Genomic DNA, 11,447 nt, shown 5'->3' with positions numbered 1-11,447 from the left:
TGCTTGAGGACAAGCGGCAAATGCAAACAAAATCGAAGACAAAACATAAACTTTCCAGTAAAGTTTTGTTTCTTGCCTGCTGCGCTTTCCATGACGTGTTTCTATACGACGGATCAGTTGGTGTATTCTGTAGATGTGTTTGTTTACTTGGACTTTTCCTCTGGCACCACCAGCAGGTCGACCTTTTCAGCTATTTCAGATATCTTGACAAACCTCAGAATACCAATCTGCCATCGCCAATATAGAACAGAGATAATGTTACATGTGTCCTTGTTTTATAAAGCCTGCTCTTATCTCCCATCTATTCTCAATGTATTCCCATTTGTTATGTAAAACTTTGGCTGAACCAGCAGTGAACACAATGCTAAAAACCTGGAGTCCCTCCTGTAAGCTGCCTCTGGATACTTCTCCTGCATAGTTCTGGTCTTCAAAGTTAGTGTAACAGAGCAGATAACAAAGTGGAGCTTCGTAGAGACAAGACAATCTGTTGTTGCACATACCAGGACGATACAGTCTGTGGGTGGATCACAGGCAGTCAAGTCTTTTTTTCTTTTTTACTTAAGCAGAGCTGTTTCTGGTGTTTCAAGCTTTTTAAAAATCACATTTCTGCACAGAGACTCCTCCAGAATTCAAACCGCAGTGTTTAAAAGCCTCAGTGTTGCAAAGAGTGCTTCAACATTACGCATCGTCTTTTACTTCTCCTCCGTGTCGTAGGACATCATCCTGATGCACCTCCATCGCTGATGTTTCCTGGGTTCAGCTGGTGTTTCAGCATCATTGAGCCTCTGATGTGTGTCCAGGCAGCGCTGCAGCACACTGTGGTCTCTGTGACACGATAAACTGTCAACATACAGCCATGAGTGCGACTCTGGCGGATCTGAAACGTGTTGGATCAAACATGGCTGATGCAGTGACTTTTTTTAGTGCGATTCAGGACCTTGCAGAAAGATGAATAAATCCACTGACGCCCTGTTTGCTGCCCACAGCTGGCGGTGTGTCACATTCTTTTGTTTGACTGTAATAGATACCTGCAGCACTGCGCCTGTTTGCCTGCTGCTTCCAACCGTGTGCATCTACACACATGGCAGCGGCAGTAACTTGAATGACGCAGGTTCTGACGGTAACTTACGATCGGGGTTACTTTACGCGTCTGACACGTCGACCGTTTGTCACAGATTCCAGTTTTATGGAGTGGAGGTATTTGTCTTAAAGCTGCTCTGGATGAAACTGAGCTCCATCAGGTCAGATAAGCCCGACGTTACGCAATAAAAATGTCAACGTTTTAGCTGCGCTGTGGAATTGGGGTTAAGGAGGTGAACTTTGAAGCGGCCCAAATAAACCTGGGTTTCAGGTTTTCCAGTTTCTGACGAGAAAGCTGAAGCGACAAATGAAATCTGGTCGACTCGCAACTCAACTCAGTTTAGCTGAATCTGCTTCATGTGGACTTGCTCACTGGGAAACATGGACACCTTTGCACCTACTACCGTACGCACCTTGTATTTATTTTCTCAGACTGCACATTTACATACAGCTGCACCTTGGATGTCATTTTGGCGCTACTTTCATTCATTACACTGCTGTTTTAACACACTAAATAAGCTACCTTTTAAAAGTTTCATAGCTTTTATAGGTTTCTATTTTATACTTGAACATCTCCTACTGTATTTTAAAATAGTTTAGTTAATAGTTTGGTCTGATATTATGAATGCAGCGACGGGATTCCTGCAGAAACGATTTTATTCTCTTCTATGTTGTGTCCATCCGTTGTACCTCCTTTATCCTGTGGAGGCTCTTTGGGGGCTTTTCCCAGCTTCACCATGCAAAGGTTTAGGGCTAAATGCACAAAAACACTCCTTACATTTGCTCGACCCTGTGCTAATTAACTCAGACCAGCATGCTAACAAGCTAAACTAAGCTGGTAAATATGATGCATAATAGCTTTCCGCTACAGACTCATCACCGAGCCAGAGTTAGACTCATGTCTGATCAGAAAGGCATCCTGGGAAATGCACAAACCCCCCTCGGAGGTTAAGGGAGCGTCTGTCAGTGCGTATCGAAATGAACCTTTCATGTGAGCAAAGTAGCCGAACGTTACGAGCAAATGAAAGGGCTCGAAACAGGAAGGCCAATTATTGGCTCCTGAGCAGCTCAGGGATCAGTGGCACCATCAGCAGCACTTTACAGGGAGATCTGGTTCACATTTATCAGTCCATCCTCGGCATAATTTGACCTTTTCCACCTCCTCCCACCCCCCTCAAGAACCCCACAGCACTGGTCCCGCCTCCAGTACAAATCTCCCACTATGTCTTTATTATCTACAGCAGGGCAAGGTACGGCTATTCAAGCAGAGATAGAAGAAGAAACGCAGGAGAAGGGGGATCGAATCAGATCTTATAGAAAGGCTTTACAGGCAGAGAGGAGCAGAGGCAAGGGGGAGCAAAGACACTGACACGAAGCAAGAATAGAAGAAGGTACTTTAGGGAGGAGGAGGAGAAAAAAGAAAATCAGAAGTGTTAAAAAGAGCAGGAGGAGAGTAAAAGAGGAGCTGTGGACCAAACGAGGAGAAGAAATTAAAGACGTGTAGCGAGAAAAGAAGAGCGGAGAGCAGCGAGAAAACGAGACAAACTCCGAGGCTGCCATACTATCAGAACAGCTGGCTGCGGTAACCTACAGGTAAGACAAATGGACTTTTGGATCCTATCTTTAGTCGTTTAAACGGTTCCAGGAATCCGTTTGAGGACTGAACGGCGAGTAAAATCCTGCACGGAGGCAATCGGAGACCTCAAGCATGCACGCGAAATTTTGCAATATACTGCTTTTTACGACGCTCCGGCTTGACCAGTGTCACATGAAAATGTCGGATGCCGTGGGCAGCGGTGTTTGTTGGCTTGTTAAAAAAATTCCTCAACTGTTTCTCCATCGGCTTTAAGAGGATTTGCCCGGCTGTGGCCTGCGAAGGGCAAACGGGTAAAGTTACTCTGCTACATGCCCAGCGTTAATATCTGGGCCCGGTGATGGAAAAACAAATGTTTCGGTGTTTGGAGCTCTTGCGTGATGTGACTTTTTTGAGGGTCTTTGTGATGAAAAGCTGGGACGAGAACTATCAGATTAGCTGATTACGCGCCGCTTGGACATCTTTACTGCAACATGTGCAGCAGGAATCTCCAGATTTTTTCCTCTGGTGATGCTGAAAGCTGTTCGGGCTCCATCGGTCCGCTGCACCATCTTGATCCGTTATATGATTGGGACGCTGTGAGCCTGAATAAGAGGAAATAAAACGAAAAACGGCACTTTGATGTTGGTTTTGCAGGAGTTTTAAAGAGCCGCAGCTTGTTGTTATTGTGATATCAAAAGCGGAGAGAAGAGATGAAAAACCTGTGCGGAGGTCTGGGTCGGATCTGCTGCACCGATGCGAAGGGCGCGTTGTTTACAGCGTTCACAACACAACGAGACATCTGCAGGATGTTTAGTACCTTCTGTTGTGCTGCATGTATATTAAGCATGTTTTCAAACTGTAAATAAAAGAAATTGTCAGATACAACAAGTTATAAAAGAAGTTTTTAACAGAAAGTCAGTAAAAAAAAAGCTTCATTCCAATAAATGAAAATATTATCGATTAATTGCTGCAAATCTTTCTCATAATATTATATATAAATGAGAAATAGATTGTTATGGTTCAAGTTTTTTGCTTAATTGTACATTTATTGCTTTTTTCATAATCATAATTATTAGAGATAACGATGAGAGGATTTAAAACATCAGCAACTGTAGATATAAAAACCAAAGCTCTATCTTTAATCCTGATTGAAAATAATCATGCCATGTTGTAGCTTGTTTAACTTTAAGGCCTCAAACGCTGTAAAAAGTGACTCATTTTGGCGTCGGTGCCTCCGATGTGATGCCGATCAGGTGGAATTCTGGCTTCATTTCACTCAACAGCTTCACGTTTAATTGAATTCCAAGGTGCTGCAGAAAGTTTTAAAAAAGAAAATCCGACAGTATCCTCTGCTGACTTACACATTAACACACAGGTTTTAGTCAGTCGCTCATTCTGTTTGTAAAAGTGCAGCTGAAGCTTCGATTTCTGTCTTCAGGGAGAAGCAGAAACCCTGAGAAAAGCTGTGATCTTGCCTTAAAAAGTTCCTCGTATCGCTCACTCAGCGCCTCCTCGTCTTCACTCCTCTGTAGAAAATACACAGAATTCAGTCTTTCGTTGAAATTGACGCTGATCATCCATGAAAGTCTTTTCTTCTACTCCTTGCTATTTTAATCTAACTGTAGTAGTTTTGTTCTAGCGGTGCAGCGGCTGTCGGTCCGGGCAGCGTTTGGTGCAAGAAACGCTAAACGTGGTTCTTATTTTCCCTCAAGGAGAGAGTGTGGACACAATTAAGAGACAGTGAAGCGTTTTATGCAACACTAACAGGCCTTTTAAAATGAGCGTCGCTGTTTTCTTTTGAGATTTCTCCTCATTCTGTGTGAGTGCGTCTGAACACCAGACCGCTCAGAGGAGTCACGGGTCACGGCCTCGTTTTAAAACAACAACAATAAACTAGAAGGTGATGCGTTCACTGACCCGTCCTTTGTTCTCACGGCTCTGACCTCGCAGCCATAACTTCTGTTGTCTGAAGTAAGTGTGTGCTGACATGGTGGAAGCATTTAGAAGTCATCTGTGGATCTACATGGATGGAAGGTTTTTGTTTTTAACCCGTGGAATTGACGCGCAAATAGAAAAAACAGGCTTCTTGTTTACTAGATATTTAAATTAATCAAATCAGTGAAAAAAAAGGAAAACTGGACTTTTTGTCTGTATTAGAGCAGCAGAGAGCGACAGGAAAGGAGGGAGAAGAATGAGACGTGCAGCAAAGGGTGGTGAGCGGGAGTCGAACCCACGACCGCTGCATCGGGGAACTAAAGCCCCTGTTCATGGGTCGCCCGCTCAGCTGGGTGACGCCACCAGATTTAGCGTCGAGCTAATTTCATCTGCAGGTCACAATATAAACATCACAATATTAAAATGTCACAAAAAAGCTGGACTATAAAAGACGCGAGTAAAACACAACATTACACACACACACTTAGAAGCATGTACGAACACAAACACACACACACACAATACAAATTAAAAAAACATTAATGGTGGCAGTTCTGAGCGTCCTCAAGCAAGTTTTTCAGTTTGTTTTTAGACTAAAACATGGAATGCTTTTATTGTCATCATACGCAGGTGCAATGAAATTAAAAGACAACTGCAGTGGTGCAAAATACAAGAATAAACAGACAAATAAGAATATATTTAGAAAAGGAGCCAGTAGGAAGCGTATACAGTTAGGAATGAGCACAGTAACAGCCAAACAGTAGGACAAAAAAATACAAAAGAACACTGTGGATGTATGATATGATACAGCCGACAGAAACGCAGTTCTTAACGTCGTCAGCTTTTACAGAAACGGCCAAAGGTGGTGCGTCAAAAAGGTAGAGAGCAGTCACCTGTGGAAGATGTACTGGTGGGTTTTTATGGAGCGATGCTGAATAAACTGGTTCGGTGGTGGTGGAGGAGGAGGAGGAGGAGGAGGGGCTGAACCGACACATTCGAAAATAACTTAAAATGAGTCCAATGTGTAAATCCTCACCAGGTAAGTCTTAGAAACTATTTTAAAAAAAGAAAAAAACATCTGTAAGCAAGAGCGGCCGCATTAACGATTTCCAGAATCAGAATCAGAAACAGGTGTAGTTTACACAACAGGAGGAATTTGTTCTGGTGGGTTGGTGCCATAATACAACAATAAACACAGAGCAAAATAAAAGTAGCTAAAAATAAGAATAACTGTAATCGTGCAAAGCAGAAGCAAAAAACAGATGTTGTGGAGTGAATAATTAAAGGTCACTTTAAATAAGAACCATAAAACTGTCGTATTATTTACAAGAATATTGAGGGTGCAGATATATTAATATTTATCTTTTTTAACCAGCCTTGTGCAGCTTTCTCTGTGAGTCTGACTTTGTGCCACATGTGTGTTCTGGTGTGATCGCTGTCACCAGACCGGAACCAGACGCCATGACACGTTTGTGAAGCCGCAGGGCACCAAAGTAAAGCCTACCGGGCGACGCTGTCCTTAAGACACGCCGAGGATTTCGGGATTTTAATTTCTTGCATGTTCATTTAAAGAAGTAGCATCGTTTAAAAGTATTCTTCTGGAGTTTCTTTATTATTTAATGTTGTTCTGTTCTCAAACGTGCTCCTAAATGGACTGATTCATGGCGACCTGTGCTGAAGCCACACATCGTGCAGGATTTGAACTTATAGTGAATCTGAGAGTTTGTTCTGTGAGGAATCATTGTTCTGCTTTTGTTCATATTTGCAGCGCCCCTGGTTCAGACGTGTTCGTCAGCTTCTAGTAAATTCAGTTATTTTCTAAATAATATAGAAAAAGAAGAGATGAAAATTCAACCTTTAATTCACGTGCGTTTATTCAAAAATGAAAAAAAATCCCACATTAAAAAAATCATTCTTTTACATCAAATCATGTGTTCCACGATAATCAGCACCCTGATGTTAATATTTTGTCCAACAACCTTTTGCCAACAATTCATTTGAGTTGAGTTGAAGGTGACATTTTTCTACAATTCTCAGTGTGAGAGGATGATTCTGCAATAAAAACTGAATTTATTTTAAGGCTTTTAACACATCTTAACCAATAATCATGGAGGGCGCTGTATGTGACATGTAGCTACAGATTATTCACTGAGTCACCCACAAACATGTGCAGCACTGACGGGAAAAAAGGAATTCAAGCAAGTTATTCACACCACATGTTTAAATGCATGGCTGCAGGACAAATACATCGAATTCACTGATTTAGATGAATCATTTAGCATCATTTTAGTGGGTTTAGTTGACATATTAATTACAACAACTTCATATTGTGGGTCATTTAAACTTACATTTTTTTGGCCTAATTGTTTTAAAACTGAATCAAAGTTGAGGTGACTCAAAGAAATGACATTTTTCTTCACCTTGCGGACAGGATCCACTCCTGTCCCTACACAACACAACACAGCAATACAACACATCAAACAGTTTCTGTATATTTGAAACAAGCTGAAAGAGGATTTATGCAGCAGAAAGGCTCTCAGGACAGCCTAGCAATGTTTTTTAGGTTTTTAAAACATTTTTTAATTTAATTTTCTCCATGAATAAACCAAAGTTAAAGAAACTGGCTTAATAATTTACATTTTTCTTCACCTTGAGGTCAGGATTTCAAGTCTCTTCCCCTCCTCACACAGCACAACTACAGTGGAGCAACTTTATTTTTTAAATGTGCCAACTTACAGTCTTAATAATTAGAGTAATTAAGTACATGACACTTAACGTTTCATTGTAATTAAGTCAAAATACTAGCTAGAGCTTCTTTTTTAATGACTCAAAACTTGTGTTTATGCTGCTAATAACTAAGTAAGTGGTGATTAAAATACCTGTGATTGTAGAGAAAAGCTAATTCCCTGAACTCAGAGTCGTTTATTTATCAGAGGTTCATTTAAATACTCGTCCCTGATAGGTCCTTGCTTTCATTTTGAGCTCAAACTTTCCACACATGTACCATTTGTGCCAAAAAAAACCCCCACACCATATCTGGAGGCAGCACAAGAGCCAGTAACCCATTAAAATACCCCTCACTAACACAAAGCACAGAAAGAGCAGCGACTTCAGAACGACCTTGTCGCCCTTTCGGGACTCTCGATAGTCTCCCTAAATGTGTTCCTCATTTGAGCCACTTAAAGCACCTTCAAAGAGAGCAGACGATGAGCCGCTTCCAACGACATTTAGAGCTCGTCACAGCTGTATAATCTGAACAAAGGGAGCAGAGGAAAAGGCCAATCAGTTTAGTCTCCGCTGCTTCGCCTCGTGCGTTTAAGAGCGCAATTAGTCACGCTATGACGTGAAACAGAAAATCTGTGAAGGCTGGAGAAACGAGGGCACCGTGTCAACATGAGATGCTCATTTAAAGTCAGCAGACTTAAAGAAATATTCAAAATACTCAACAACTAGACTTGGTATTTCAACCTTCCACTCCATCATGCTGCTCACATTTCGCTCTTTTTGTAGTCGAAAAGGAGAGAAGGAAGCTGTAAAACACCTTCTTATGGTTCCCCAGACGAGCGTCCTGATCAAGTGAACCAGGAAGTGAACTGTCTCACAAAACCTGCAGCCACTGATACGTGGGTGTGATAAACTATTAATAAATGTGTACGGACGGAGAGTTGTGTGTCTGCAGTGAGATTCGTAAAAAGATTCGTCCCCCAGAGTTGTGAACAAGTTAAATTTGCTGAGTTTGTGGAGTCGCAGGTAAAGGTTCTGCAGATACAGAACCAGATGTTCTGACAGGAGAAATGATTAGTTTAACTGAAACAGAATCAACACAGTAGAAACAGATGAATGAATGAATGAATGAATATTATAAATAAACTAATGAGACAAACAGGTCATTTAAATGGCAGGAAATCCTGATAACTCCTCAAACACGTGCACATCTGTCTTTATTTTTTTTATTCAACGTTTTAAAACCTCTCCCTCTTACAAAACATTTGACAATAAAACTTTATTAGCATTCATCTGATAACAAGCCGCTTCACTGCACCGCTTCATCCCACATAAAAACACACACACACACACACTCACACACACACACACACACACACACACACACACAAGTCGGTGCCCGTGCAGGCAGAGGATTTGCATGAACTCTCACAAAGAGATTCTTAATTTGATCACTAAAATTGTTCGAGCCTGTGAGTCCGAGCTCAGGGCAAAAAAACCCTGAAGTTACAGATTGGATTCTCTCACGGCAGAAGTGCAGCAACAGTCGTGTAAAAACACAGACAACTGTGAAGCAGGCTTGACTTATTACTGGTGATTTGTTTGTATTTCCAGCATTTGAAGCCAAATACGTTCATCTATTAATATATTTGAACGCACTGACAAATCTTTCTACTCATTCACACATCTCACTACAGACACACACATTATTTATAGTTTTGCTGCAATCATCCCTCCATATACAAACTGACCGATTTTACTCTAAAAGCATGACTTTGTGTACAGTGAACGGATTTTGATTTTGATTTCTCGCCGCCTCTGCAGCACGTTGTTTTGGTTTCACATTTTCTGGTCAAGTCATCATCGTGTTTCCGTCCAGACCAGGTTGTCTGCAGCTCCCATGACAAGAACACTGTCCTGGTGAGGAAGCTCCTCTATTTGACAGAGTTTTGGTTAAAATGTCAGCTCTTGAAAGAGGCTAGAAGAGGAGTTTGGTAGCAGAAAGCCTCTCTGGACACTTGTCAGAACTGCATTTGATTGTAGATTTTGGAATCCGTCGTAAAAGCCGAGGATCTGAACGAGCTGAATGTTCATTTTTGAGCGTCGAGGAGCTTTATTCTGATCGTCTTGTAGCGTGGAGCACTAAAAAGACACTGATGCTGAACCTTCTGGGCGGATGTTTCATTTTAATTCCAGAGCAAAAAGCAAAAACAAGGTGAAGCGAGGCCTGTGTTTCGCCCACATTCACTGCAGTCATTAGCAGACACGGCGTTTAAAACGATGCAACGCGACGGCCGTCCAGCCTGTTAAAACCAAAGAAAACAGCTCCTTCCTGCAGGCTGCCATCCGTCTAATAATCCTTTGGGATTTCGTTCTTTTGATGTATTCGTCTGTAGACGGGTCTCCATGTGGTGGAATTTTTTTTTTTTACTTTACAAATTACAGACGTGCAGGAGATTAAGATCACAGGAGACGTTTGTACTTATAGGAAATTACTGGAGGTCCCGGGTAGTAGCGCTGCTGCCCGAGGAGGGCTTCAGATGGATCCTTCTTAACTTCTTGTGGTGTTAAACTTGACCCACATCTTAGCTACAGCGCAGTCAGATCAGAAAATTAGAGCTTTTTTTTAAGGTTATGACAACTTTTGATGAGTTTGACTGTTAGAATGAGATCAAACTTTATTAAAACAAAAGGACATTTTGCGCCAGATATTGCTCAGAAAAAAACATAAGAAATGCCTCAGAGGTAGCAATAAGATATAAAGCACGATACATGAATAAAGGTAAAATAAGGCTAGAAGAGAAGAGTAAGGAGCAGTTTCTGGCAGTTATACTGAGGTAACATCACACATGATGATAAAATATTGCACCTGAAAAATGAGATGAAAATGAAATGCTGTACAGGAAGTGAAACATTGCAAATGTAATTAAAATGCTGCACATGATCATGAAATATTCAGCCTAAAATTAAAATATTACACCTGAGAAAAATCTGAAATATTCCACATTACATATCAAACACAAAAACTAAAATCCACACACGATACTGAACATAATGTTGGTTAAACTCAAATAAAAACAGCTCCCATTTAGTCTCTTTTGCATTCACATTAGGTGACATTTTCCTCAAGAGCCGATGAGTAAGAAAACAAATTGCAGGTTCTTCGTATTTACGCTTTTAATTTGTAGCGTTAGATTTTAAGACAGCAGATGTTGAGTTAAAGTGAGTTTCAGCAGAGAAACAAGGTCACATAAATAAACCCAACTTGGCTAAACTAGAGAGGAATTTGCAGAGAAAAAAAAAAGAAGTGATCTGGCTCCTGAGTTCAAAGTTTTCTCTTCACGCTCCGTTTCTCCTCTACGCTTTATTGAGCTGCTAGTTTCTGCGTAATCTTGCTGAGAGACGTGTAAACAGTGAAAACATTTCCTCCCCCTCCTCGGCGAGGCAGTAAAATCTGATTAATTGCATTTTAAACCTGAAAAACGTGCAGAAGTCTTTATCTGGTGCATGCTGAGAGAGAGAAACAAACCCGTGGAGGATTTAGTGAGTAACAGCATTTTGCTCGACTTCTCTGTTCTGGATTGTTTTCTTTTAAAGAAAGAGACCCAATAAAATGGTAAAGTGTTTCTGCATGTCGTAGATCAGACACATTTAAATGTCAGCTTATTACTTTAAATTAACAAATAAGTAAATTCTATGTGCACAACCTGCCAATGCCAGTGTAATATAATGTAACATTTATGATGTGGTTTATTGTTTATTTCTTTTTCATTTAATTTAAATTTTGTATCATTACCATCATTTTTTATGTCTTTATATTAATTTGAATTGCCCCTAGGAGATAAATAGAGTTATTTGAATTGAATTGAAGTGTTTCTCACCGCACGCTCCCACACACATCATCCATCTGACACTCCTTCCAGGTTATATTCGTCTGATATATTTGGGTTTTTGTCTGTAAATAGGAGTTGTTGGTGGATTTTTCTGTATAATAATGTTGAAAAACACTTGAATATAAATGACTCCCATGCAAAAATTCATACTGAGCCCAAAGAAAAATCACAGTTTCCTCGAGACCTGATGAGAGAATGTAATAAATTATAGGGGTTAAAGCCGTAATTAAACCCTGTAA

At 40.8% G+C, this 11,447-nt stretch overlaps 1 protein-coding gene across 1 annotated transcript in view; it reads left to right on the top strand.

Moving 5' to 3' along the window:
- Positions 1-2,327: 2,327 nt before the first annotated feature.
- asip1 (agouti signaling protein 1) overlaps positions 2,328-11,447 on the top strand; it is a 24,739-nt gene continuing 15,619 nt past the window's right edge. Inside the window, exon 1 of the mRNA XM_008293001.1 lies at positions 2,328-2,673. The gene's annotated coding sequence lies outside the window, so the exon portion shown is untranslated. The remainder of the gene's footprint in view (positions 2,674-11,447) is intronic.

This window comes from Stegastes partitus, unplaced genomic scaffold, assembly GCF_000690725.1.
Source record: "Stegastes partitus isolate 25-593 unplaced genomic scaffold, Stegastes_partitus-1.0.2 Scaffold851, whole genome shotgun sequence".
Taxonomy (NCBI): Eukaryota; Metazoa; Chordata; class Actinopteri; family Pomacentridae; genus Stegastes; species Stegastes partitus.
Note: the sequence above shows the minus strand (reverse complement) of the source record. Positions and strands in the feature narration are given on the sequence as shown.